Raw genomic sequence first — 25,563 nt, 5'->3', positions numbered from 1 at the left:
CGCCCCCGTCGCAGCCCCGGGTGGTGGCGGCCCGGTTTGAGGGACGTGCCGCCCGGCCGGAGGGTCGGTCCACCGTGCCCGGCAGCGCCCGCGGCTGGGCTGCGCCCCGGGAGATGCCCGTACGTGTGTTGTGTCTCCGATGCGCATCGGGGCGGGGCGCACGCACGGGGTGGCGTGTGCTTACATAAGAGCCCACTCCTCCGCATCCCTGCCCAGGGTCCCGAGGCTGCACCGCAACACGCATCTGCGCCCCTTTCCTCCTCCCCCTCTCCCTCCCAGGGTCCTTGCAGCAAACGAGCAGAAGCTGAGAGCCCTTGCTCCCCTCGCACCTTCCACCCAAAGGTGAGATCGTGCCGAGGGTGACGACCGCGGGCTCGCCCTGCGTTAGAAACCGTCGTCTTCTCCATCCCCGACGCCTCGGTGGCACTTTAGATCGTGCAAGGGCTTCTTGGCCTCAACAGAACAAGAAAGCCCTCTGATTCCTTAGGACCGAAATTACTTTATGGTTACTTGGCAAAAAAAAAAAATATTTCTTAGCTGATTATTTTGTTTCAATCTTCATCCACTTAACCTTGTCAGCGTTACATGCTTTCTGATACTGACTGATCTTGCCAGCGAAAAGCTTACGCATTGCAGATCCAGGCTTCCGAGTGAGTCTTGGAATCGTAACCATTTCCTTCGCCTTGGAACCAAGTAATCTAGGTGTAGTTTATAGGGTACTTGGATCTATTCTTCTGATTTTTTTTTCAATAAAAATATTTGGGGTGTGGGGGAGAAGGTTGATGCAAGTCTAGGAGAAATGGTCGTATTTCAATGTAGCAAGCTTTGAAAAAATGATCATTTTCTCTTCCTTGGTATGACTACGGAGAGAACGATGGTGTTCACCATCCAAAGGGCAGAAGAGGCGAAAGCATCTTTTGTTCCACGTTCCTTTCTTCACGTGGAGGATGATGAACTTTGAGTGCTTCTTTCATTTCATTTGTGACATTCTATTGACTATCAAGTTCAGATGTTAGTATCAAATTGCTCACAATTTGATCTTTAAAAGTTACATCAAGCTAAGTTTGAAATGTTCTTGCCAGATTTGGGGCGGAGGTCTGAAAGTCGAGTATATCCAAGCAAAAATGTCAAAGTTTTGCATCTCTTGGGACAAACACATTTTTAAAATACGTGCTTGGGTTGGGTATTTGGGGAATAGTTCAAGTGCATTTAGTTTAGTCAGTGATGGCATTTCCCGTTAAAACCCATATTTTCTTTTTTGTCTTTTCACCTACATTTGCTATTCATTATTGAATCTGCAAATGGGCTAGTTAAATTAGTTCTTTGGTGTTATTGAGATCCTTAAACAGTGTAAATTTCAGTATCAAATATCTTCATTTGACGCACTAACAAGTCTTTTGTGAAAGATGACTTCAGACCTTTGTAACTTGCTTAACTATGGCTAAGCTTTTCTTGGTGCATTTGTAATACTTAAGAATTCTTAGTCTTCAAAGTAAAAATATTTAAACATCAGTTATTCTGCTGTGTTTTTTATTTTTTCCAGCTTGCAAGTTAGAAAATGTCTCCAGAATATTGCATGAAATGCTGATAAAACGATTTCATTTAAAAATGTTACAAATATATTTTCTATGTAAATATGCAATTCGGGGAGACACGTTCTGTGGGTTTACTTTGAAAGATAATCATTTCAAGTAATATCTGAATGTTTTACTGCTGCAAGATAGTCTGACATTAGAGACGGCTGTTGTTCATACACGAACTACCTCCAATAAATATTTTTTTTAAATATATATTTTATTGATTTTTTACAGAGAGGAAGGGAGAGAGAGAGTTAGAAACATCAATGAGAGAGAAACATCGATCAGCTGCCTCCTGCACATCTCGCACTGGGGATGTGCCCGCAACCGAGGCACATGCCCCCGACCGGAATCGAACCTGGGACCCTTCAGTCCGCAAGCCGACGCTCTATCCACCGAGCCAAACCAGTTTCGGCTCCAATAAATATTAATGGGACAAAGGTCCCAGAAAGTGCTGGAGAGGATGTTAGGTTTTGTAATCTAAACTGCATTTTGACTATTAGTTTTATGGAGAACCCTAAATTTCACTTTAGTTGTAGCTATAGTTCTCAAAAAACATCAAGTAAACCAAAATATTAGAAATATCTGTGGCATATCGTAGGCTGCCTTCCTTCTCTCCAGTGAGTCAATTTTGAGGAAATAGAAAATGAAATAGAGAAAATAGAAAGCTTCTATGAATATTAAAAAAACCCAAATGCAAGCATGTAATGCATTTCAAAGCCAAATAAATAACATTGACTGTTATGTTCCTGTTTGTACGCAGAATTCTCAGTGAGGTTTCTTCTTACTATTTGAAATTTTATCTCTCTCCCCAAACCCCTGAGCCCTCCCTTCCCAGCTCACTTTCCCTTTTCTTCACAGCACTTACTCTGATGCCCTTTGTCCCTTAACTTACTCTGTTTATTGTCTGCCTCATTAGAACATATGCCCCACGATGGGAGGGAGGGTGGTCTGGTTTGTTTGCTTATGGATGTTATTTTTACCTGACAGATAAGTGTTAAATACTGAAAAAAGCATTACAGACATAGAGTATAAAACAACTGAAATTCTGCAACATGGATATCAGAATTCATCAGTAGATCATTTTTCAAGGACCCTTCTGTTGATGTAGTGTTGGGGATATTAGATAAAAAAAAATCTGTAGCAACTTTTGAAGGCGGGAGCTCTGTGGCTACCACTTTGAGTCCATTTTTTAAAAAACCACACGCTGTAATTCTCAGCCTTTTTAGAAAATGGTTCCTTAATTTGTTACCTTGTTCTTCAGAAGGAGCTTTGAGGAAAAAGTCATTTGAATATAGACTTCAATATTATGCTTAACCTAGCATTTTTATTGCTAAATATCATTTATTCACATAGGAAACCTATAATGCTGAAAAAATAATTAGATATTAATAATAATTCTGAATGTATTCCAATTTAAGAGCTGTAACTGATTAACTGGAATCTTGTTAACTAGAGTCTACCCTTGGCTACATACTACTTTAAGGAGAAGAAGCATAAAACCAAGCAATTTCGTAGGAACTCATTTTCAAAGGGAAGTTTTAGGAGTTTATATCATACATTTTCAGTGTCAGTACTATTTGATTTTTGAGCTAAAACAACACTTCAGTTTTAGATAGGAATATGACCAATACGTGAAATATTAATGAAATATGATAACATTATTTTTTACATTGAAATTAGAAAATCCTATAATTCCATGACAGTACTTTCAGGACTTGGTTAGGTTTATTAAACCAACTTTTCATGTTTAAAATGAGGAACCTGAGGGATGTTAAAATTTTAGGACACGAAAAAGGATTGGATTATTTTTATGATTGCTTTTTAAGACAGGAAATGTAATTTTTAGGTAGGGTTTTTATTGATGAGAGTTAAAAACAAAGTAGGAGATCTGATTACCCTGGAAGTCACCCAGAGTGTAGCTCCCATGTTCTGGTTAATTGAGGTTTTAGATCATTATGCTTTTATATAGACCTTGCTTTTTCTGTGGTCTTCATTTGGTAAGAGCAGAGGTAATTGAAGAAATGTTGTGTCTTTTTATAAATGAAATTCAGGATATTGATTTGTTATAAAATACAGAGCTTCAGGGATATGGATTCAAAAGTGGTGGGAATGATTTTATGCAATGCTGTATTCTTTTTGTTGTTGTTAATCCTCACCCGGGGTTATTTTCCATTCATTTTTTTAGAGAGAGTGAAAGGGAGGGGGAGAGGCCGAGAGAGAAACATTGATGTGAGAGAGACATCGATGGGTTGCCTCCTGCAGGTGCCCCAACCTGGGCTGGGAATTGAGCCTGCAACCGGGGTACATGCCCTTGTCCGGAATCGAACCCAAGGCCCTTCAGTTCACTGGCCGAGGCTCTGTCCAATGAGACAAACCAGCTAGGGCTGCAGTGTTGCATTCTTTTTTTCTTCTTCAATGTTGTATTCTTGCATTGTTCAAAAAACAACCCTTAAACGTGACATTTTGACAGCAGTCGAGACTGTGCAGGCCAGAACCCTCAAACTGACAACTTATGACAGTTCCCTGCCCATGTGTCAGGCTGACAGAGTGCCTAACTTTTCCATAGAGCCCCCAGCACCTAGGAATTGGAGTGTGGTGTTAACTTGTCCCTGATTTAATAGGTCCTTTCTAACGTGTTTTTGGAATATTTTTGTTCATTTTCTCATTTAGCTGTAGGGTGATATTATTAGATTAAATTTTTTCACTAAATCTGTTGCTAAGGCTTTTTTACTTTTAAAGTTCTAGTCAAAGAGTCCTGGCCAGTGTGTTAAGTGGTTAGAGCATTAGCCCAGCACCGAAGTGTTGCAAGTTCGATCGATCCCCTGTTGACCTGGCCCGCTGCAGGAGGCAACCAATCGATGTGTCTCTCACACATGGATGTTTCTCTCTCCCCCTCCATCCCTCCCTTCCTTTTATTCTCTCTCTACAAAAAGAAAAAAAGAAAATAAATAAATAAAAGAAATCAATGGAAAAAATGTCCCCGGGTAAGGATTAACAAAATAATAAAAATTTCCAGGTGAAGATTCAGTAATTTCAAAGTAACTGAATTTAGAACATCTTAAAAACCCACAAAACACTCTCACAGCTACCTTCCCTTCCATTCCAAAGCCCCAGTAAGAATAGGTGGTGCGCAGCATGATAACGGAAGAATCATGTTGTTTTAACCTTTGGTCAGGCATGAATATTATTTTACAGTCATCTGTTTTGGACCAGTTTTATTCTCTTGTGACAAGAACCTCTAGAGTCTGCTACTTTTCAATCTCCCTTGATCTATAATTTCTTAAACACATTGTTTAGGACAAAAGATGTTTTTCTTTTCCTATATCTACTCTTTAAAATAAAAATTTAAACAGCTTTATTGAAACATAAGTCACATACCATAAAATTCACCCTTTTAAAAATACACAATTCAGTGCGCAATCATCACCACTATCTAATTTCAGAATGTTTTCATCACCCCAAAAAGAAACCCCATAGCCCTTAACTGTCACTCTGAATTCCCCTTTCCCCCATCTCCTGGCAGCCGCTAATCTGGACTTGCCTAGTCCGGACATGTCATAACACGAGAATCATACAATACACAGCCTTCTGTGACTGGCTTCTTTCACTTGGCATGACGTTCTCAAGATTCATCCATGTTATAGCCTGAGTCAGAACTTTATTTATTTTTATGGCTGAATAATATTTGTATAGGTTTGTGTCCCTCCATAATTTCTATGTTGAGACCGAATCCTCCTCCCTCAAGTCTTAGTACTTGGAGGTGGGGCTTTGGGGAGATGATTAGGTCATGAGGATGGAGCCCTCCCGGATGGGATTAGTGGCCTTTTAAAAGACCCCTTGCCCTTTCCACCAAGTGAAGACACAGAGAAGATGGCTGTCCAAGGAACCAGAAAGGGAGCTCTCACCAGACACCACATTCCAGCACCTTGGTCTTGGGCCCAGCCTCCAGAGCGTGAGAAATACATTTCTGTTGTTTATAAGCCATCTAGTCTATGTTATTTTGTTACAGCAGCCCAAACAGACTAAGGCAAGGTTCCATCAGATGGATATACAACATTTATTTTTCCGTTCATCAGCTGATGAACGTTGGAGTTGTTTCCCACTCTGTGGCTTCTATGAGCAATGCTGCTGTGAACATTTGTGTACAGGTTCTTGTGTGGATATCTATTTTCAGCTCTCTTGGGTATATACCTAAGAGGGGAATTGCTGGGTCTTATGGTAACTCTATGTTTAACATTTTGAGGAGCTGCCAGACTGTTTTCCACAATGGCTGCACCGTCCTACATTCAACTTTTGAACTCATAATTACTCTAGGAGAGTCTTTCTAACCAGGTACATATTTCACAGTTGTCAGAGAGTTTTCTATTGATTTTTTTCTCTAAGAGAGAGGAAGGGAGAGAGAGAGAGAAACATCGATCAGTTGCCTCCCTCACATACCCTGACCAGGAATCGAACCTGCGACCTTTTGGTGCACCAGATGATGATGCTCAGCCAACCGAGCCACACCAGCCAGGGCGAGAGTTTTCTTATTAGAGGGTTAAGTCGCTGATTATTTTCCTGGTCTAGGGACAAACTGGCATTTCGTGCAACCAGCTTCTTCCTTTGCTGTTATCATCCATATCATTCCTATCCAGGACCTTAGACTTTGAGTTGAAGGGAGTTTTGAAAGCTCTGTCCTCTACACGTAAGCAGCCTTCCCTGTCGAACAGACCTACCTTCCCGTGTTCCTGACAATTTATCTCTCAGCTTGGGCACTTGCTCGCACACAAAGCAACCCTTTTCTTTAAAACATTGTTTGAGCCTTTAGTCAGCTTTCCTTAGGACTAAATCTTATCAGTCCTGCAGCTCTTGGTTGTTGCCACCTGTCACTTTAAGAAAGGCCGAGCACATTTGTGGTCCACGGTCCACAGTCCACGCCCACACCCAGTGCTCCAACCAGCCAGCCAGGGCTGCTGCTTTGATTTTTATTCTTTAATTTACTATTTTACTATTTGTTACTTACCCAATCTTCACAGTATAAAACGCTTAGAAATATGTCTTTAGAATCAAAGTGAATTTTTAAAACTCAGTAAAATGAATGTCATCTTTGTTTAATACCTATGTAAAGTCTAACAAAGACATTCTGGGCTCTTCTTAATACTGCATAATTTTTTGTTATATAATATAGTGCTTTCATTTTAAGGATCACCAAGAAAAAATTGAATGTCATAAACTTAAATTGAAGTATGTAAAATTTAAGAATGATTTGTATAAGTGGCCTTTAAAGAACATAATTTATTTCATCTTAAATGCAGAATCCAGTCACATTTAATTTTGCATATTTTAGATGTAGCTAATGATGAATGTTGGTAGCACCAGCTGCATAATACATGGGGCAAGTGCAAAATCAAAGTGCAGGGCCCCTTTGTTCAAAAATTAAGAATTTCAAAATGACAACAGCATTGAACAAAGCATGGGGCCCAGCACCGGGCCTGGGTGTTCACAGACTTACACTGCAGTGTTCACAGTCAGGATGTGGGCCTAGCCCTGAGGGTCCTCTGGGCACCCTTTCCGATAAGCCAGCTGATGCACAGCCCTGGGGTCACCTCCCCTCTGGCCCCCTCCCCACATTGGGAGACTTATTCTCTGGTGGCCTCAGGGTGGAGGCTGCATGCTCTTCTCTGTCCCTAGCACCTGACAAAGGACAGACCACTCTAAGGTCACAGCAGACAATGGAGGCTAATGGAAGAACTGTCCCTTTTGATTGGGGGATTAGAGCCTTTGCCTCAAGCAGGTTATGTTTACCTTTAAAATGCCTTGACTAATTCATGCCAGTTTCCTGTTACTTACAGACTTAGTAACAAGGATAACAGAAATAATTAAAATTCTTCAGTAATCCCTGATCTTTTTTCTTCTTCCATGCATTTCTAATGTTTATCAGAAGAGCTAGTAAGTAGCATAATGCACTGGCTTGCATTTCATTCCTCCCCAGGCCACATTCACTTTGAGCTTCAGTGATGGAAGGAGCCGTGGGAGGACTAGAAGGTGGGCAGCAGCCCTGCGGGTATCTGAGCGCCTCAGTTACCAACGCTGTGTTCATGGCAGGCACCTGGGATACTCCCGCAGCCTGGGTGGATCTGGCTTCTGGGTTGTGTTTGTAAATATCCAGTAATATCTGCCCATGATTCCTGAATAGAGCATTTTCATTTGGCAACAGTTTAAAAAGTCCATTCCTAAGTGTATGGAGCTTTATTAAAAGAAGCAACTAATAGCATTCTCTAAATATTTAAGGCCTAGGATAGAAAATTACACAAATGCTTTTTTTGTATGAAATCTGACATTTTTAAACCTTTACTAATTGGAGGAACAAGTCCCAGTGAGGTAATTTCATAACATAGCTGTTCCCCCTAATGATGACTTGTATTAATAACTGCAACATTAATATTTGATGAACTGTTTTATATAGGTCAAAAACACCAGTGATTAATACATATTTGCTTATTCAGTTGAGAAGTTTCTCAACCCCATTTTTAAAGAATTATTTTCTTACTATTTTTGAAAGGTTTGAGATTTTTTTACTATAAAAAAGTAATGCATCAGAAAGTAAGTCTTCGTTGAATTTTTTTCTTACTAAGTATATAGTATGTGGATGTCGTTTCCAGTGCTGATGGACAGAGTGACGCCAGGGACAGTGAGAAAGCCGGTGTGGGCCATTAGGTTTGGGTTAGTTAGGCCTGAAGGGAGAGGCCAAAAAGTTCCTGTTTTATCTAGAAATGCAGCTGAGTCGTGTAGGGGAGCAGAAAGGCATTGGGGGCAAAATCCTTGTCTTGAATAGAGCAGTCCTGACTATACCTTCTTCTCTGTTGGAAACCCAAGTATAGATAGACAGGTAAACTGAGGCAAGCTGGTGCAGTGGGCAGTGGTGAACCCCGACATCTGAGAAACCCCCAGTAGTGGCTAACAAGTTAGTCCCTTCTGGTCAGATTGAGAGCCTTTCTCCTGAGATGCTCAGGCAGGGTTCCGTTCCCCTGCTCGGATCTGACTGCCTGGGAGGGGAGCTCACCCGGCTGAGGCTCCTTGGCCACCTCTGCTCTGCTGCTGTCGTCTAGTGACTGTGTCAGCTGCCTTCACCTAGCTTTGTCTGGTGTATTGTTTCCTGGGACCCATTTCTAATTCCCAGATGACCTGAAAAAGCAATTCATATCATCTATTATGAATTCATCTTGGAACTCAAATAGTGTTCCCCTGGGAACATTGTTATAAAGTGTTTAAGCTCCAAAAGTGATTGTCAGAAATCTGTTTAACCCATAACAAGTGAAAATCGGGCAAACTTGCAGTAAACCATAGCACACATCCCATCACAGTATTAATACTGGTGAGTATATACACTGCCAATGAAGTGCTTGTTAAAATGTGGTAAGCCTGGCCAGCATGGCTCAGTGGTTGAGCATTGGCCTATCAACCAGGAGGTCATGGTTTCATTCCTGGTCAGGGCACATGCCCCAGTTGCAGGCTCGATCCCCAGTGTGGAGCTTGCAGGAGGCAGCTGATCAATGATTCTCTCTCATCATTGATGTTTCTATCTCTCTCTCCCTTCCTCTCCGAAATCAATAATAATAATAAAAATGTTGTGGAAAGTAGGCCTTGAAGTAGAAGAGTGGTTTTAAAAGATTTGGGGGCATCAGCCATGGCCAGGCACTCCCTGGCTCGAACCTGGAATAGGAGGCAGTAAGAGAGAGTTTGGGGAGGGGGGTGTCAATTGGGGAAAAAGGAGACATAGGTAATACTTTAAACAATTAAAAAAAAGAGAGAGTTCAGGAAGAAAGGAGGAGTCTTTTTTTAAAAATATATTTTATTGATTTTTTACAGAGAGGAAGGGAGAGGGACAGAGAGTTAGAAACATTGATGAGAGAGAAACATCGATCAGCTGCCTCCTGCACACCCCCCACTGGGGATGCACCTGCAACCCAGGTACATGCCCTTGATCGGAATCGAACCTGGGACCCTTCACTCCGCAGGCCGATGCTCTATCCACTGAGCCAAACCGGTTAGGGCAGGAAGGGGGAGTCTTCATGTGGCTTCAGAGTGACCCAGCCTGAGAGGGGAGGAGGGGAGTGGCCTGTTCATTGTGACCTTGAACAGGAAAGAAGGCGGCAGGAGGGAGGAGACCTGGTCAGCAGGATCCTGGAGTGAGGGATGGAGGTGGTGGAGCCTGGGCAATGGGCCTTCCGAAAACTTGGGCCCCTGCAGGCCGCTGGCCGCCATGCCGGACTGTCCATGGGCAGGCCATCCTTTCAGAGAATACTTCCTCATGTCTTTCAAGGAATGGCTCATGGTCAAATGTACTTAAGGTTTTTCATCAAAGAAAATGTCACTTAAGAATTGCTATTTAAAACTGTTCATTGAGTTTTTTGAAGCTCCTAAATCTATATCAAATTTGCTCCTTTGTATGGAGATATTTTACTAAAGCGAATGTGAGAAATGTCTTTTACCACCTCCAGAGGGTCTCGATAGGATTTCTGTGTCGTTTACTACAAGTCACCCATGCTAATAATGGCGACCTAGGCACTTCTAACACCCACCAGAAAGGAGCAGCGAGCTGCAGGCCTCCTCTCCCAGCTGTTAGGATGCAGGGTGACAGGTTGCTCTCTAAGGCAGTGCTTCCCCAAGTATGTTACATGCACAGGTGTGGTTTGGTGAAAGGGTCTGTTGGTCACCTAAGTTGAGAAATGTGTTAAACAGGTTTCATTACTGCAGGACTTGCCAGACTGTTAGTGTATTTGTGTGTGTGGAAGAATTGCTGAGTGCGGGTTATGGTCAACATTTAGGCAACTGACTTGATCATGGACTCTTCCTGAGGCATCGCGGGCACCAGTGTTCCATGGGACACACTTTGGGAAATGCTGCTCCAGGTGTCCCCCTCCCTCCTTACTGTAAAACATAAAAGTACAATTTAGAGCAAAAAAGAAAAGTTAAGATGACCTAAAATACTGCTTCTCTGAGATAACAGTCCTAACACGTGTAAAAATCTTTCCCTTGTAAAAATTTATCTACATAGAGTTTTAAACAAGATGAATTTATTTATAGAGGGTGTTTTATAATGTTCTCAGTGTCAGTCATTAAACATTTGTCCGGGAATGGCGGGTATAATATCCATTAGAGGGACGTGGTAGGGTCTGTAGGGTTCCCAGAGTGCTTGGTGTCAGGACCCCTGTGCTCTCAGAAGTTACTGAGGACCCTGAAGACCTTGTGTTTGTGTGGGCGGGTTAGAAATTACACTGAGACCCTATTAAAATACTTATTATCTTATTTAGAATAGCAGTAATAAACCCATTAGATGGTAACAACATATATTCAATGAAAAATACATTTTCCAAAACAAAAAATAATTTAATAAGACTGGCATTGCTTCCATTTCTGCTGTTCTCCTTAACATGGGTTAGGAGAAGACAGCGGGATTCTACATTCTACCTGTTGCTATCTGTTATTTGGTTGAAGTAGATGAAAAAAATTGGGCCTCGCACAGATACATGGATGGAAAAGGGAGGGCTTTGTGAGCCCCCTAAAAGGGTCTTGGGGACCCCCGAGAGTCCTCAGACCACAACCTGATAACTGTTGCTGTTGGGCAGTAGTTGATGTCAGAATACAGTTGGGGGCTATATCACCCAGTGCTTTGCTTCTAAATGATAGCTGAAACAGCAAAGGAAAGCTTGCAAATGATTTACCTGGAAAAAAAAATTAGAGTTGCCCTAACCGGTTTGGCTCAGTGGATAGAACGTCGGCCTGCGGGCTGAAGGGTCCCAGGTTCGATTCCGGTCAAGGGCATGTACCTTGGTTGCGGGCACAGCCCCAGTAGGGGGTGTGCAAGAGGCAGCTGATTGATGTTTCTAACTCTATCCCTCTCCCTTCCTCTCTGTAAAAAATCAATTAAAAAATATATTTTAAAAAAAATTAGAGTTAATTGAACTAATTCCTATAACCACGTCTGTCACTTATACTGTCACTTGCTTTCTTGAGTGAGACGACAGGCGCGGAACAGCATGGATGGACCTAGAGATTATCATGCTGAGTGAAGCAAGCCAGTCAGAGAAAGACACATACCCTGTGATCTCATTAGATGTGGAATCTAATGAGCAAAATCCACTGACAGACAAAATAGAAACAGAGGCATGGATGCGTGGAGCAGACTGACAGATCTCAGAGGGGAGGGGTGTGTGTGTGTGTGTGGGGGGGGACTAGATGAATGGAGGTGACGGGATTGGCCAGAGAATATATATGCATAACCCAAACACAGACACAGTGTGGTGATGGCCAGAGGGAAGGGGGCTGGGAGCTGGGGGGATGAGGGAATGGGGACATCTGTAGTTGTGTCAACAATAAAAATAAAGCAAAAAGAAGAAGACCTGGATTTGCTTTCAGTGTTCAGCACACCCCTGCTGCCACCAGTGAGGGCTCTAGGCGTGGCTGCAGTACCCTGTGTGTGTGTCTGGATTATTACTTCTGGTTTCTTTTTAATTTTATTAAAGGACACATTCTTAATGGTGGAGAAGACAGGAATAGATGGAAAAGCATAAGTAGATGTTAAAATCAGGTTTATTCTTTGGTAGTATACACTTCCCATAGTAGTATTTTCTGTAGGGTGAGATGGAGAAAAAAAAAAAAAGCAAGCATGTGTATTTTTTTTTGAAAGATTACCAACTTTTTTCTTTTCTTTCCTTTTTTCCCCCCCTCACATGATGGCCCTTTTGAGACCTTGCTTGGCTGGTTTCATTGTAAAAACACTTTTTATAATTACTACAATAAGAGAGGCCTGTACTGCCGTTTGCTTTAATTTCCTGAAAACTTGTTGGGCGTTTTCTGGAATAAGTCATGCATGGGCTTGCACCTGTCCTGTTAGTCTGGGTGGGGATGGTCGTTTGTTTGTTTGTTTGTTTGTATCGCCCTTGTTGACCGGGGCCTAGTTCTTGGCTAGACTACATCCCACAACTCGCTTCCCCTTGCGAGGTCATCTAACCCTTTCCCAGTTTTTATGATAAAGTCCTTCCTGTGCTTGTAAAATCTGTCTTCCCACTTTTTATGATCTCTGGCTACTTATATATCATTGCATTAGAATGTTGAGTACTTTTAAACCCCTAAACTTTAAAAATCTGCTAATCTATCTTAAAAAACCAGCTTCGGAGTTATATGGCTAGCATTCTAGAAGGGATTTTATAGATCAACTGGAGGCCTGATGCACGAAATTCGTGCAGGTGGCTTGGCCCTCACAGCCATGGGGGCTGCCTCGGCCCTCACACCTCCGGAAGGTTATTTAGCTGTCTGGTCTAATTAGCATATTATGCTTCTATTATTATAGATTGGCTCAGTAAGCCCGTTTTCCAGAGAGGAAAGCAATTGAAGTTGTTATTGTTGTCACTATGATATTGATGTAGCTCAGAATAGGAAAAGTAGGAATACGTAGTAGAGACCAACGAGAGTGTCCTTAACCCTGTGTCTTCCTGTAATGAATAGTGTTCATCCCAGCTTCGGATCAGGGAGCTTTGGGAATCTCTAGTGCCGAGTTTGCTGTTTTCTCTCTAGGGTGATCACCGGCCTCAGCTAGCTCCTCTCTGCCGGAACCCATCCAATCAGGGGGCCCCCTTCATCTTGGAGGGCAGCATTCATTGTCAGCCGTCTGCCTCTGTGTCCCCACAGAATAAAGGCTGCGGCAGGGAGTGCAGTGGCCTAGTTAAGAACATGGACTTTGGAGCTAAACTGTCGGTTCAAAGCCCAGCTCTGCTGTTAGGCAGGCTTCTTACTCTCTCCGTGCCTCAGTTTCTCCATCCTTCTTCATAAAAGGAGATTAGTACCTATCGCATAGGGTTCTTAGGAGGAGTGAACTGATTTTGTAAGTGTTTAGAACACTATAGTAAACTGTTTGGTGTTTCATAAACTCCATTGTATGTAACTACCCCTTTTTAAAATTGAGGTAAAATTCACATTACATAAAATGAATATAAGTTTGTTGTTTTTTAAAGAATAGTTTATTGATTTTTAGAGAGAGAAACATCAGTGTGAAAGCGTAACATCGATTGGCTGCCTAGGTCTGTGTCTAGCTTCATTTTTTCCCACGTGGCTGTCCAGTTGTTCAATACCATTTGTTGAAAGACTTTGTTCTATTGTGCTGCCTTTGCTCCTTTGTCACAGACCAGTTGACTGTAGTTATGTGGGTCTATTTCCAGGCCCCCTACCAGGGATCGAGCCTGCAACACGGGCATGTGACCTTGACTGGGAATCAAACCGGCAATCTTTGGTTCATGGGATGACACCCAACCAACTGAGCCACACCGGCCAGGGCAAAGTGAACATAGCTTTTAACAGTTCTAGGTTCATAGCAAAAAGTAGTAGAAAGTACAGAGCGATTCCATATATCTGGTCCCCACATGCACAGCCTGCCCCACTGTTGACGTCCTGCACCATAGCGGTACGCTCATTACCACTAACGCCCCTACCTTACAGCGTCACCACCCAAAGTCCACAGTTTACACCAGGGCTCACTCTTAGTGTTGCACCTTCTGTGGGTTTGGACAGATGTATGACATGTGTTCACCATTGTAGTATCACACAGAGCGGTTTCACTGCCCTAACAATCCTGTGCTCTCTCTGGTCATTCCTCCCTCCCTTGAGCCCCTGCAGCCACTGATGCTTTTACTGTCTCCATAGTGTTGTCTCGTCCAGTATGTCACGTAGTTGGAATCACAAGGTAGGTAGCTTCTCAGATTGGCTTCATTCACTTAGTCATGTACATTAAGTTTCCTCCATGTCTTTTCATGGCTCAGTAGCTCATTTCTTTTTCGCTCTGAATAATATTCCGTTGTTTGGATGGACCACAGTGTTACCATTCACCCACAGAAGGGCATCTTGGTTTCTCCCAAGCTTTGGCAAGATGAGTAAAGCTGCTATACTCATCCATGCGCAGGTCTTTGTGTGGACATTTGGGTAAGTTCCAAGGAACATGCTTGCTGGGCATATGATCAGAGTGTGTTTATTTATTTATTTTTCCTTTAATTAACCTTTAGTTTTGTAAGAAACTGCTAAACTGTCTTCTAAAGTGGCTGCACCATTTTGCATTTCCACCAGCAGTGACAGAGAGTCCCCATTGCTCCACATCCTCACCAGCATTTGGTGTCGTCAGTGTTTTGGCTTTTGGCCATTCTCAATAGGGGTGACATGGTATTATTATTATTGCTTTAATTTGCATTTCCCTAATGACTTATGCTGTTGAACATCTTTCCATCTGTATATCTTCTTTGATGAAGTGTCCATATTTTTAAAATTGTGTTGGTTTTCTTATTGTTGAATTCTTTGTATATTTTGGATGACTGTCCTTTATGAGATGTGACTTTTGCATATATTTTCTCCCGGTTTATGGCTGTCTTCTCACTCTCGTGATACTGTCTTTTATAGAACATAAGTTTTAAGTTTTGATCAAATCCATTGATTTCTTTCATGGATTGTGCCTTTGGTGTTGTATCTAGAAAGTCATTACCATACCCATGGTCATCTAGGTTTTATCCTATTAGCCTTCTCGGAGTTTGATGGTTTTGTGTTTTACACTTAGGTCTATATCCCCTTGGAGTTGATTTTTGTGAAGGGTGCCAGGTCTGTGTCTAGCTTCATTTTTTTCCACGTGGCTGTCCAGTTGCTCAGCACCATTTGTTGAACGACTTTGTTCTATTGTGCTGCCTTTGCTCCTTTGTCACAGACCAGTTGACTGTATTTATGCGGGTCTATTTCCAGGCTCTCTGTTCTGTTCCACTGATCTGTCTGTCAGTGCCTTCACCAATGCCTTACTGTCTTGCTTGCTGTAGTTTTATGTAAGTTTTGTTCTTGTCTTTCAACATTGAGTTGGCTATTCTGGGCCTTTGGCCTCTAATCCCAAAGGAGGCCAGCCTGCCTGGTTTCCTTCTGTGTGGCCCCTGGTGTAGATACCACCTTTCAGATGGGCAGAGGGTTTGACAGGCAGGGTTCCACACACAGGAGCCGAGATGGGGAGGCGTGGCGCTAGCACCCCTGGTCTAAGCTTCTCGGCCGCCTCATTACACCGACGTTATTTAACGTGAACCTCCAGGTCCTCCCGTCCCGTTGGTGGGGAGCCAGGCCTCTCACCTCCTAACTTGTTGCTTCATTCCACATCCATCCATCCATCCATCTATCCATCCATCCATCCATCCATCCATCCATCTATCCATCCATCCATCCGTCTCATCCTCAGATTCAAGGTGAAGGTTGAAGAGAGTTATCCAAGTCTGAGCCTTCAAAAGGTCAGGAGACTCTGTTTCGGTTTCTGGGTTCAACATTCCGTGACCTTGGGGGGTGGTCACTAACCCTATTTAAGTCCGCCTGTCTTTATTTTCACCCAGTTCCCATGTCCCCGTCTTGTCCTCGTCACAGGAGCTGAGAAGCAGCCTGGTTCAGTGCCTTGCCCCCGAGTTCAGCGCCGTCCTTGCTTCACCAGCGGTTGTCAGGTTCCCACCGAGGTGCTGGGCACCTCCTGATCGCGGCTGACGTCCTTCCAGCTTCCCCGTGACGCTCCCTCTCAAAAGAAAAGGCTTGGATACCTTGTTCTTGTGAAAATGTCACCAGCTCTTTGTGATTTCTTTTCCTTCTCTAGAGCCACCAAAAACCAGTGTAGAATTTTGTCCATGGTCAGTGTCAAACTCATTGTGGGGAGTTTAAAACGTCCATCTTCATCCCTAGCTGGTTTGGCTCAGTGGATAGAGCGTTGGCCTGTGGACTGAAGGGTCCCAGGTTCAATTCTTGTTAAGGGCACATGCCTGGGTTGCAGGCTCAATCCCCACTGGGGGCGTGCAGGAGGCAGCCAATCAATGATTCTCTCTCATCATTGATGTTTCTATCTCTCCGTCTCTCTTCCTCTCTGGAATCACTAAAGAAATATTTTAAAAAATAAAATAAAACGCCCATCATCTTCCCTGTCAGACCAGGTGCCGTGTGGTGCCCATTCCTTAGAGACCAGCATCTGCCGGAGGGGAGTTCTGTCTAACATTTTCCCAGGGCCTGGGGTCAGAACCCAGAGTAACTTAGGGAAGTGGGTCCTTTTCTCCTTCCTGCGTCCTTGCAGCCCTGGACGTGGGCTCCCTCGTCGTCGTCGTCACGCCGGTTCTGCTCTCTCAAACAAACCTGCTTCCCGAGAGGCTCAGCGGCAAAGCAACAGTGAGCTCTCCTCTCCGGTGTTGATTGTAAAGACGTTACAACACTTATTTAACCACTGACATAGGGGCTCTGTGTGAAAGCAGTCGTCTTGCTGTCATTGGTATTGTAAGGACGTAGCTAGTAAAGACACAGAAACTAGCAGAGCAAGGCCAGAGTCATTTTTCTGATGCATCGCGGGTTTGTTAGTCGCGTCAGCGCATGGCGGTACCTGGTGCAGCTGTTGAGAAGTCGCCCTGACAGCGAATGCCAGCAGGCCTGGAGTGCGCGTGGCCTTTCCTGACTGTGCACGATAACGCTTTCCATTGTGGGTGAAGGTCAGGAGCCCGAAAACACACAGACCTTGGAATTACCACCGGACTATTATGTTCCAGTTCAGGACAGCGCCCTGTCCTACTTCGATTCAAGACAAATGTGACGATGATAAAGAAGAAAGGAAAGGGCAAACCTGGCCTGTATTTTCTGATAACGTTGCAGAGTGGGAAATTTCAGGAAGCCACGGCATGTATTTTTTTGGCATAACTGTATTTCTGATCGACTTGCATTGTAAGAGTTAATGGATAAACAGGCGCGTACAAACCACACAGGTGCTCTGAGCAGTTTCCATGCACATGATGACTGAGAGGCCTTAGAGGACTCCGTTCCCAAGTGTTTTCCTTCCCCAGCTTGCTGGGCGCTGGGGTTTCTTCTCCTATTTTCTAATTTTATATTAAACTAGAGGCCCGGTGCACGAAATTCGTGCATGGGGGTGGGGAGGTGTCCTTCAGCCCAGCCTGCACCGTCTCCAATCTGGGACATCCCTCTCACACAATCCAGGACTGCTGGCTCCCAACCGCTTGCCTGCCTGATTGCCGCTAACTGCTTCTGCCTGTCAACCTGATCACCCCCTAACCACTTCCCTGCCAGCCTGATCAATGCCTAACTGTTCCGCTGCTGGCCCGATTGCCCCTAACTTCCCTCCCCTGCCGGCCTGGTTGCCCTTAACTACCCTTCCTTGCAGGCCTAGTTGCCCCCAACTGCCCTCCCCTGCTGGCCCAGTCACCTCTAACTGCTCTCCCCTGCAGGCCTGGTCGCCCCAACTGCCTTACCCTGCCGGCCCAGTCACCCTTAACTTCCCTCCCTTGCCAGCCTGGTCACCCCTAACTGCCCTCCCCTGCAGGCCTGGTCCCCTCAACTGCCCTCCCCTGCAGGCCTGGTTCCCCCCAACTGCTCTCCCCTGCAGGCCTGGTCCCCCCCTAACTGCCCTCCCCTGTAGGCCTGGTTCCCCCCAACTGCTTTCCCCTGCAGGCCTGGTTCCCCCCAACTGCCCTCCCCTACAGGCCTGGTCACCCCCAACTGCCCTCCCTTGCAGGCCTGGTCCCTCCCAATTGCCCTCCCCTGCAGGCCTGATCGTCCAGAGCTGCCCTCCCCTGCTGGCTATCTTGTGTCCACATGGGGGCCTCCATCTTGTGTGTTGGAGTGATGGTCAGTTTGCATATTACTCTTTTATTAGATAGAATCATTGAAGTTCTTTGCAAAATGCAAGTGTGGGTACCTTAGGTCATTATCATTCTTTTTGTTGTTACTCCTCGCCCGAGGATATTTTTCCATTGATTTTTAGGGAGAGTGGAAGAAAGAGGGAAAGACAGAGAGAAACATGGATGTGAGAGAAACCGAGGCACGTGCCCTTGACCAGAATTGAACCCGGGACCCTTTGGTCCACAGGCTGATGCTCTATCCACTGAGCCAAACTGGCTAGGGCAGGTCATTATCATTCTCCCAACTCCAGTTAGTTCCTCAGAGGAGCTGGCCAGGCTTGGCAGGATTGTGGGGACCAGCAGGTGGGAGCAGGTGGTTTTGATTTGGTGCGGATGCAGAGGCCTGGAGTCTGGAGGCACGTGCTGCTGGGCGGGCAGTGGTCCTCTAGCTGAAGCTGCAGGGACCCGGAGCAGCGAGCACAGAAAGGCAGCGGAGTGACACTGAGGATAAAGTTCGCACTTGTGCATTGCGTTACCTGTGAGCAATTCTAGACGTTATGCTGCAGAGAATTAATGGTCATGCATGAGATGATTTCGCTTAAGGGGGCTTTTATGCTGCAACAAAAACAAGGAGCTCATGGCCACAGCTGTGCCGGTTTTAAGCTGAGCTGGTGTCCTGAAGAGGGAAACCAGAGTCAGGCCCCCCTTCTCTGCGGGTGCACAGAAGGCAAGGAAGCCTTGAAGAGCGACCCGAGGATGGCCCGTGTCCTTACAGAGGCTTTCCAAAGGCCTTTGCTGCAGGCCCCGTGGCCATGTGGTTTGTTCATTGCTGGCGAGGGCGGCAGATCTGAAGAATGTGCCCTCCCACCTGCCCAGCCCCAGGTCAGCCTGACCGCTCAGACTCCAGGGTGCGGCCCAGTGGGTGGAGTTGAGGGAACATGTCTAGAATGTCTGCCTCGCTTCCCGGTGACAGGCCACTGCAGTGGTGGGTGATGGAGGCATTCTTGGCCTCTGGTTTGTCTTCGCTCCTCTGTTAGGATACCAGCCTGAATCATTTTAATAAGCAACGTTTCTCTGTTTTCCCACCTCTCCTCACTACAGAGATAAACATTCTCCACTCCATCCCTTTCTCCCCTCCCCCTTTTTACTCCTCACAAAACTGAGTTCTGAAATATGGCTTCTCAGTATTCACACATGAACAGCCACCACCTGAGGGACAGAGCTTGGGAAACCCTCAGAGGACCCTAAGCCCAGTGCCCATCCACGCTGCTCAGAGGAGATCCCCAGTTCCCCGGGATGTTGACCTGCAAACCCCATCTTTATGCGCCGCCTGGGGTGTTGCAGGATTCAGGCCCAGTGCCTCTCCGTTTCCAGGGTTACTGTAGCCAAGGGCAGGGCTCCAGGCCCCTGGCCAGGGAGCAAGGCTGGCTGCAGGGTATTCATGACTGGGACCTGAGAGATATCCTGTGACCCCAGACCACTTCCACCTGGCCCCTCCCAGCAGGACCCCCGAACCTCAGGGAGACCCTGAGTTCCTGAGTCGAAGGACTGTCTTCCCTGCCCACTTCGCCTGTCACCTTTCTGAACTTCTAGAAGAGTCGGGCAGGAGCTTCTGCCATTGGAAATCTTGTAGCTGGACACGGGGCTCCCAGATCAGTGACTGCCACAGCAATTTGTGACATTAAAGAGGAATAAATACGGGAGATTGATGAAGCCTGGGGGACTAAAGTAGGTAAGGAATACAGAAGTTACGGTTAGACGCGCCCATTATGGTTTGGGTTCATGCCTGGCCTGTTAATTTTATGGGGTAACTCTTAATATTGAGTAAAACAATTTAATTAGAAAAGTAATTGACTTCTGCACTTCACGCCGGTGAAATGTTTTCATTTGCTTACTAGAAAAGCTTGTGAAAATGATATTAGGTTGCTTTGAAAATTAAATGATAACTTTTATAAAAACCTAAGTGGTAGAAAAATGAGATAATGGATAACTGAAGGGTAGCCTCTTTGAGTGTAAGCATTTGTTGCAGACTTCTTTTAAAATTTCACATTTTTCCTGGTAATATTGAGTAAAATATGCCAACCATCCTTGATGACTTAGGACAGTGATAGCGAACCTTTTGAGCTCGGCGTGTCAGCATTTTGAAAAACCCTAAATAACTTAACTCTGGTGCCGTGTCACATATAGAAATTTTTTGATATTTGCAACCATAGTAAAACAAAGACTTATAATTTTGATATTTATTTTATATATTTAAATGCCATTTAACAAAGAAAAATCAACCCAAAAAATGAGTTTGCGTGTCACCTCTGACACACGTGTCATAGGTTCGCCATCACTGACTTAGGATCAGGTATTAGACCTTAGACCAGTGGTTCTCAACCTTCTGGCCCTTTAAATACAGTTCCTCATGTTGTAACCCAACCATAAAATTATTTTCGTTGCTACTTCATAACTGTCATGTTGCTACTGTTATGAATCGTCATGTAAATATCTGATATGCAGGATGGTCTTAGGAGACCCCTGTGAAAGGGTCGTTCGACCGCCAAAGGGGTCGCGACCCACAGGTTGAGAACCACTGCCTTAGACAGTGTGTGCAGGAGTAGGTGGGTCTTCACAGCCCCTCCCGTTAGAGAACATACCTGGGTCTTGTTTAGAGAAGGAAATCCTTATGTCGTTCGTCCACGTCCACCCAGCCATCTGTCTGTCTGTGTAGTTGCCTTTTCATCTTTCTCATAGCAGTGAAGTAAGAACGTTTGATTATGTAACCTCCTGAACAGGGTAACGGCGATGCCACCCATGAAATTAACTCGGGAGCAACCTGGAAAGCAGCCCTCTTGGAAGTGACTTTTTCTTCTCAGGAAAAGCATGTGTTTCTGTCTTTCACTTGCACTTCTCCCCATTACTCAAGGGGACTCTGTCAAGTTATCTGTGTTACTTTGAAGCTTTCTGGGTCGCTGGCCTTTACAGCCCCTGAAAATGCAGCAACAACGTGGCACCTCCCACGCTTCCTCCCTGGTCTGTTTCCCAGGGTGGCCCGTGGGGAAGTCTCCTCCAGGAACTGTTAAGATATTGCTGCCAAGCACCATGAAATACAAGTACAACTTGAGCACCACAACATGCAGGAACCTAGTTTTCTACTTGGTTCCCGGTCCCACTGAGGTGCTGGATGAAGATGCCTGAGTTCTGAGGATCCACTGGTAGATTTCCGTTTGAAATGGTGGTTTCCACCTGGACTGGTGTCCGCGAGTGTCTGAAGCTCCGAAAGGCCCCTGCCCAGTGTTTGTGTTTTCACATGTTTTCCTGCAGAAAGGGCTCGTGGCGTTCTTTCGGTTCTCAGAAGAGCCCAGGAAAGGTGTGCGCTTGGCTGCAGAAGGCCCTGCCTCTGCAGGCACAGACTCCGGCTGTTGTCTCAGGTTTGGGGCTGCTGGAGTTCAGCCAGCTCCCTCTCTAAAGTCACCTTTTACATTTTTTAAAAGAGTCCCATAATAGCACTTGACAAAATCTAACACCCTGATGTCGCGGATTTGTTTCAAAATAATGGAAACTGGTGGTAGGAATGGGTAAATCAAACAAGATTAGTCCTGTTTTGATAATTGTAATGGTTGAGTCCTGGGTACATGGGGTTTATTATTCTATTCTTTCTACTTTATAGCTTACATAATATAAAAAGACAAAATTCCCTGACATAAAACTTGTGTGGTCACATCCATTGGGTGGCTAATATCAAAACCCAGAAAATGACAAGTGTTGGTGAGGCTGCAGAGAAATTGGGACCCTTGTGCTCTGCTGGTGGGAGTGTGAAAATGGTGCAGCCGCTGTGGGAAACAATATTGGCAGTTCCTCAAAGAATTAAAACCAGGATTACCGAATGACCCAGCAATCCCACTTCTGGGTGCATACCCAGAAGAATGGAAACCAGGGAGGCAAACAGATGTTTGTATACCCGTGTTCATGACATTACTCACAGTGGCCGAAAGGTACTTGGCAACCCAAGTGCCCTTGACAGATAAATGGAGAGACAAGATGTGGTCCATACATACAGTGGGGTATTATTCAGCCTTAAAAAGGTGACGCGTGCTGTAGCTCGCATGGACCTTGAGGACATGATGCTAAGGACAAATACCCACTTATCAACTGTGGCTGATTAAAAGTTTCCTTTAAAAAAAAAAAAAGCCAGGTCATTTTGTTTGCTTGTTTTTTGTTTTACACTTAACAGGATCACTGTATAACGCTACTTCTTTCTTCTGCATAAAAGAGATAAGTTAGACCTCTCCAGGGCCTGAGCCTGTAGGGATTCCATTAGCTGTAGGTTGTATTTCAGAAGATGATGATGGGGAGGTCGTCATGGGAACGCCTCGGAGTCTCTCTAGCTCTGGTCCTTCTGCCTTTGTGGTTTTTCCTAAAATATAGCTGCTGCTTAAGATGAACTGATCAACACATATCTGTTGAGCATCCGTGTGGCAGGCATAGAGTGGGCCCTTCACTCACATGATCTACAATCCTCAAAACAGGCTTGTGCAAGGAGGTCCCGTTCCCAACTTACGATGTAGAAATAGGCACAGGTGGTTAAAGAATCTGCCCCTAGTTAGAATGTCAGACACAGTTCATTTATTAACTATATCCCTGTCTTTCTTACCAGACCACACTGTTTAAAACTTTTAACAGCTTCTAACAGAATCGAGGGAGCTCGTTGGCATAGCAGAGAAGGGGGTGCTCACCCCGTTGCCCTAACCACAGCTCAAGCCCCTCTCCAGCTATGCCTCCTGTACATCAGTTATCCCGGTCTTGCTGGTCCCAGAATGAGCCCCAGCCTTTAATACCTTTGAACCTTATTGTATTTTTACTCTGTTTAAAAAACCCCCTCAACCCCAGCCGGTGTGGCTCAGTGGATAGAGTATCGGCCTGAGGACCAAAGGGTCCCAGGTTTGATTTCAGTCAGGCACGTACCTCGGTTGCAGGCTCCTCCCCGGCCTGGGCCAGTCAAGGTACGTGCAGGAGGCAACCAATCGATGTGTTTCTCTTATATCAATGTTTTTCTCTGTCTTTCCCTATTTCTTTTCCTCTCTAAAATCACTGGGAAAATATCCTCGGGTGAGGATTAAAAATAGGTAAATACAATACCCCCTCAGAAGGAGACTCCTTTGAAGGATGTCCTTGGGAGGTCTCCATGGTGCTGCTGGTGGTCCCCAGGGCTGGTCTCAGATATTCCCAGCTCTCTCCTCCAGACACACGCTGGAATTGCCCCTGCCCACCCTGGTGATTTAGGTGGGGCCATGGGACCAGTTCTGGCCCACAAGCTAGGAGCAAAAGTGAGTTGTATTTCGTCTGTGTAGACCGGTCAGCTCCCACTAGGCACCCCTCCAGAGTGCTCAGTCTTCCCCTGGCAATGGCAGGGCCACATCTGAGATGGAGGCCGCAGGTCTTACTGGCTCTGCTGACCGTCCGAGTTCCCACCGAGTGAGTTCCCGTTCCCAGTTCTTCCCACACCCACAACCCGGTGATTATGGCCGCGTCAATCCAGGATGTGACGGCCGTCAGTACGTTTGTGTTCTCTGGCAGATCGTGCCGAGCTTCCCCAGGCTCAGCACCTTGCAGTGCACTTAGGCCTCGCAGACGTCCTGGGGAAAGACTTCGGAGGGTTTTAGTTTCTGCGCAGACTTCAAGTCCATGGTGACGTGAAGCCAAAAGGACCTTTGATGTCAAGCTGGTTTTCAAGGATCAGAGATGGTCTGATCTAAATATGAATATGGGACAATGCTTAGAGAGTCCATAAGAATGGATGCCTTTTTATATTTTTATTTTGGGACTATCTGAATAATTTATGAATTTTAAAATGTTTTCTGAGGAAAAAATAATCAGTTGGAGATTTTATATTTATATCACGTAAGACACTTTTCTATGCATATTGCCTTTAACAAGGGGTCTGCTAACATTACATTCCACTCCTTAGTGAGTCAGGAGCTAGATTTTTAAATCAAAGCCTGGCACTTTGCAGCATGCACTCAAAGGCACCTGCTGCCACCTAGTGGCGGTGTCTCCTAATTGTATATTCTTTTGATGGACCAAGGTTAAATGTTGAATCTGCAAACAAAACATGTAACATTATCTAATATTTACTGGTGAATTGCCTACAGTCTCTTAAAACATATAGTTTTTGCATGACTGGTGTTGCTCAGTGGTTGAGCGTGGACCAATGAACCAGGAGGTCACGGTTTGGTTCCTGGTCAGGGCACATTGTGGGGCGTGTAGGAGGCAGCCAATCAATGATTCTCTCTCATCATTGATCTATCTCTCTCTTCTCCATTCCTCTCTGAAGTTAATTAAAAATGTTTTTAAAAACATATTTGTCATTATTTATTATGATGTCGTTACTGGGTCAATACGACTAGATGTCCTGGAATGAGAAGTGGCACGTAGCCAATGTTTTGGGAAGACTGGGTTTCTCTTCGTCAGTGAATTTATCAGCGGGAGCTCTGGTGCAGGGTTGATGTCGGGGCTGCCACACACGGGCTTTGCAGCCACCTTGCCGGGGATCTGTGATTTGCGTGACCTGGACAGGGAGCCAACCTCTCTTTTGCCCACAGAGTTGGGATGTACTGGGAAGGCGTAAGTTTTTATATTTAAAGTGAACCCTGAAGTTGACTGTTGTATTCTTTTCACTTCGGTTTTTAAATCAGTGACAATTTTATAAGCACAGAAGCTAGCCAGGTCTTGGAGTAACAGTGCACACCCCAGATACAGCCCACATTTACAGAAGGTCTGATCGCCAGTCTTGCCATTCCCGGATGTTAATTAGTATTATGCCATTCAAAATGTCATTGGCTTTTTTATGATGTAGAATGTGAAGCCATGAATCAGGAAAAGACTTTGAGCTCCGGTGACCTGTTCCTAGCCTGCTGGCTGCTAGTCTCTCCGCGTTATCTGTGGGCTCCTTTCGGATGATTACAGAAACATCAGTCACTTGTCTCCATAAATATTTTATAATGCCAATTGAATGTGATGAAATATTAAAAATATCATTTATTAAATATTTAAAAGTTCAGTCTTTGAAACTGGCCAGCTCTCTTCATTCTACTTCCAGCCTAAAGGAGCAATTTAGAAAATCTGAATTATAAAATTAGAATACTGGGAAAAATAAGAGAATTAGGAATATCACTATAAAATTATTTTTTTGCCTTGAACCATTAGTAATTTTCAGCTGCAGGCCTATCATTTAGGGTAGCAGAAATACACATTTTATGCTACTACCTTTTAATAATTACTGCTATTTTAGATTTTCTGCACTTTGCCTAGTATTTTTACCTTCTTACTGGGTTAGAAAAATTCACTTAAAGTCT

The 25,563-nt window shown here is 44.7% G+C and overlaps 1 protein-coding gene and 1 long non-coding RNA gene across 5 annotated transcripts in view; both read left to right on the top strand.

The window, feature by feature from the left end:
- The window catches only part of CLSTN1 (calsyntenin 1), a 107,912-nt gene that overhangs the window by 51,279 nt on the left and 31,070 nt on the right, over nt 1-25,563 (top strand). The window lies entirely within an intron of this gene.
- Nucleotides 13,482-17,350, top strand: LOC111823760. Its single transcript, XR_002826844.1, has 2 exons — nt 13,482-15,859; nt 15,990-17,350. It is a non-coding gene; the product is annotated as an uncharacterized LOC111823760 (long non-coding RNA).

The sequence above is a fragment of the Myotis lucifugus genome, unplaced genomic scaffold (genome assembly GCF_000147115.1).
Source record: "Myotis lucifugus unplaced genomic scaffold, Myoluc2.0 scaffold_658, whole genome shotgun sequence".
Lineage (NCBI taxonomy): Eukaryota > Metazoa > Chordata > Mammalia > Chiroptera > Vespertilionidae > Myotis > Myotis lucifugus.
The sequence above is the reverse complement of the archived record's forward strand: the minus strand, read 5'-3'. Positions and strand labels throughout refer to the sequence as shown.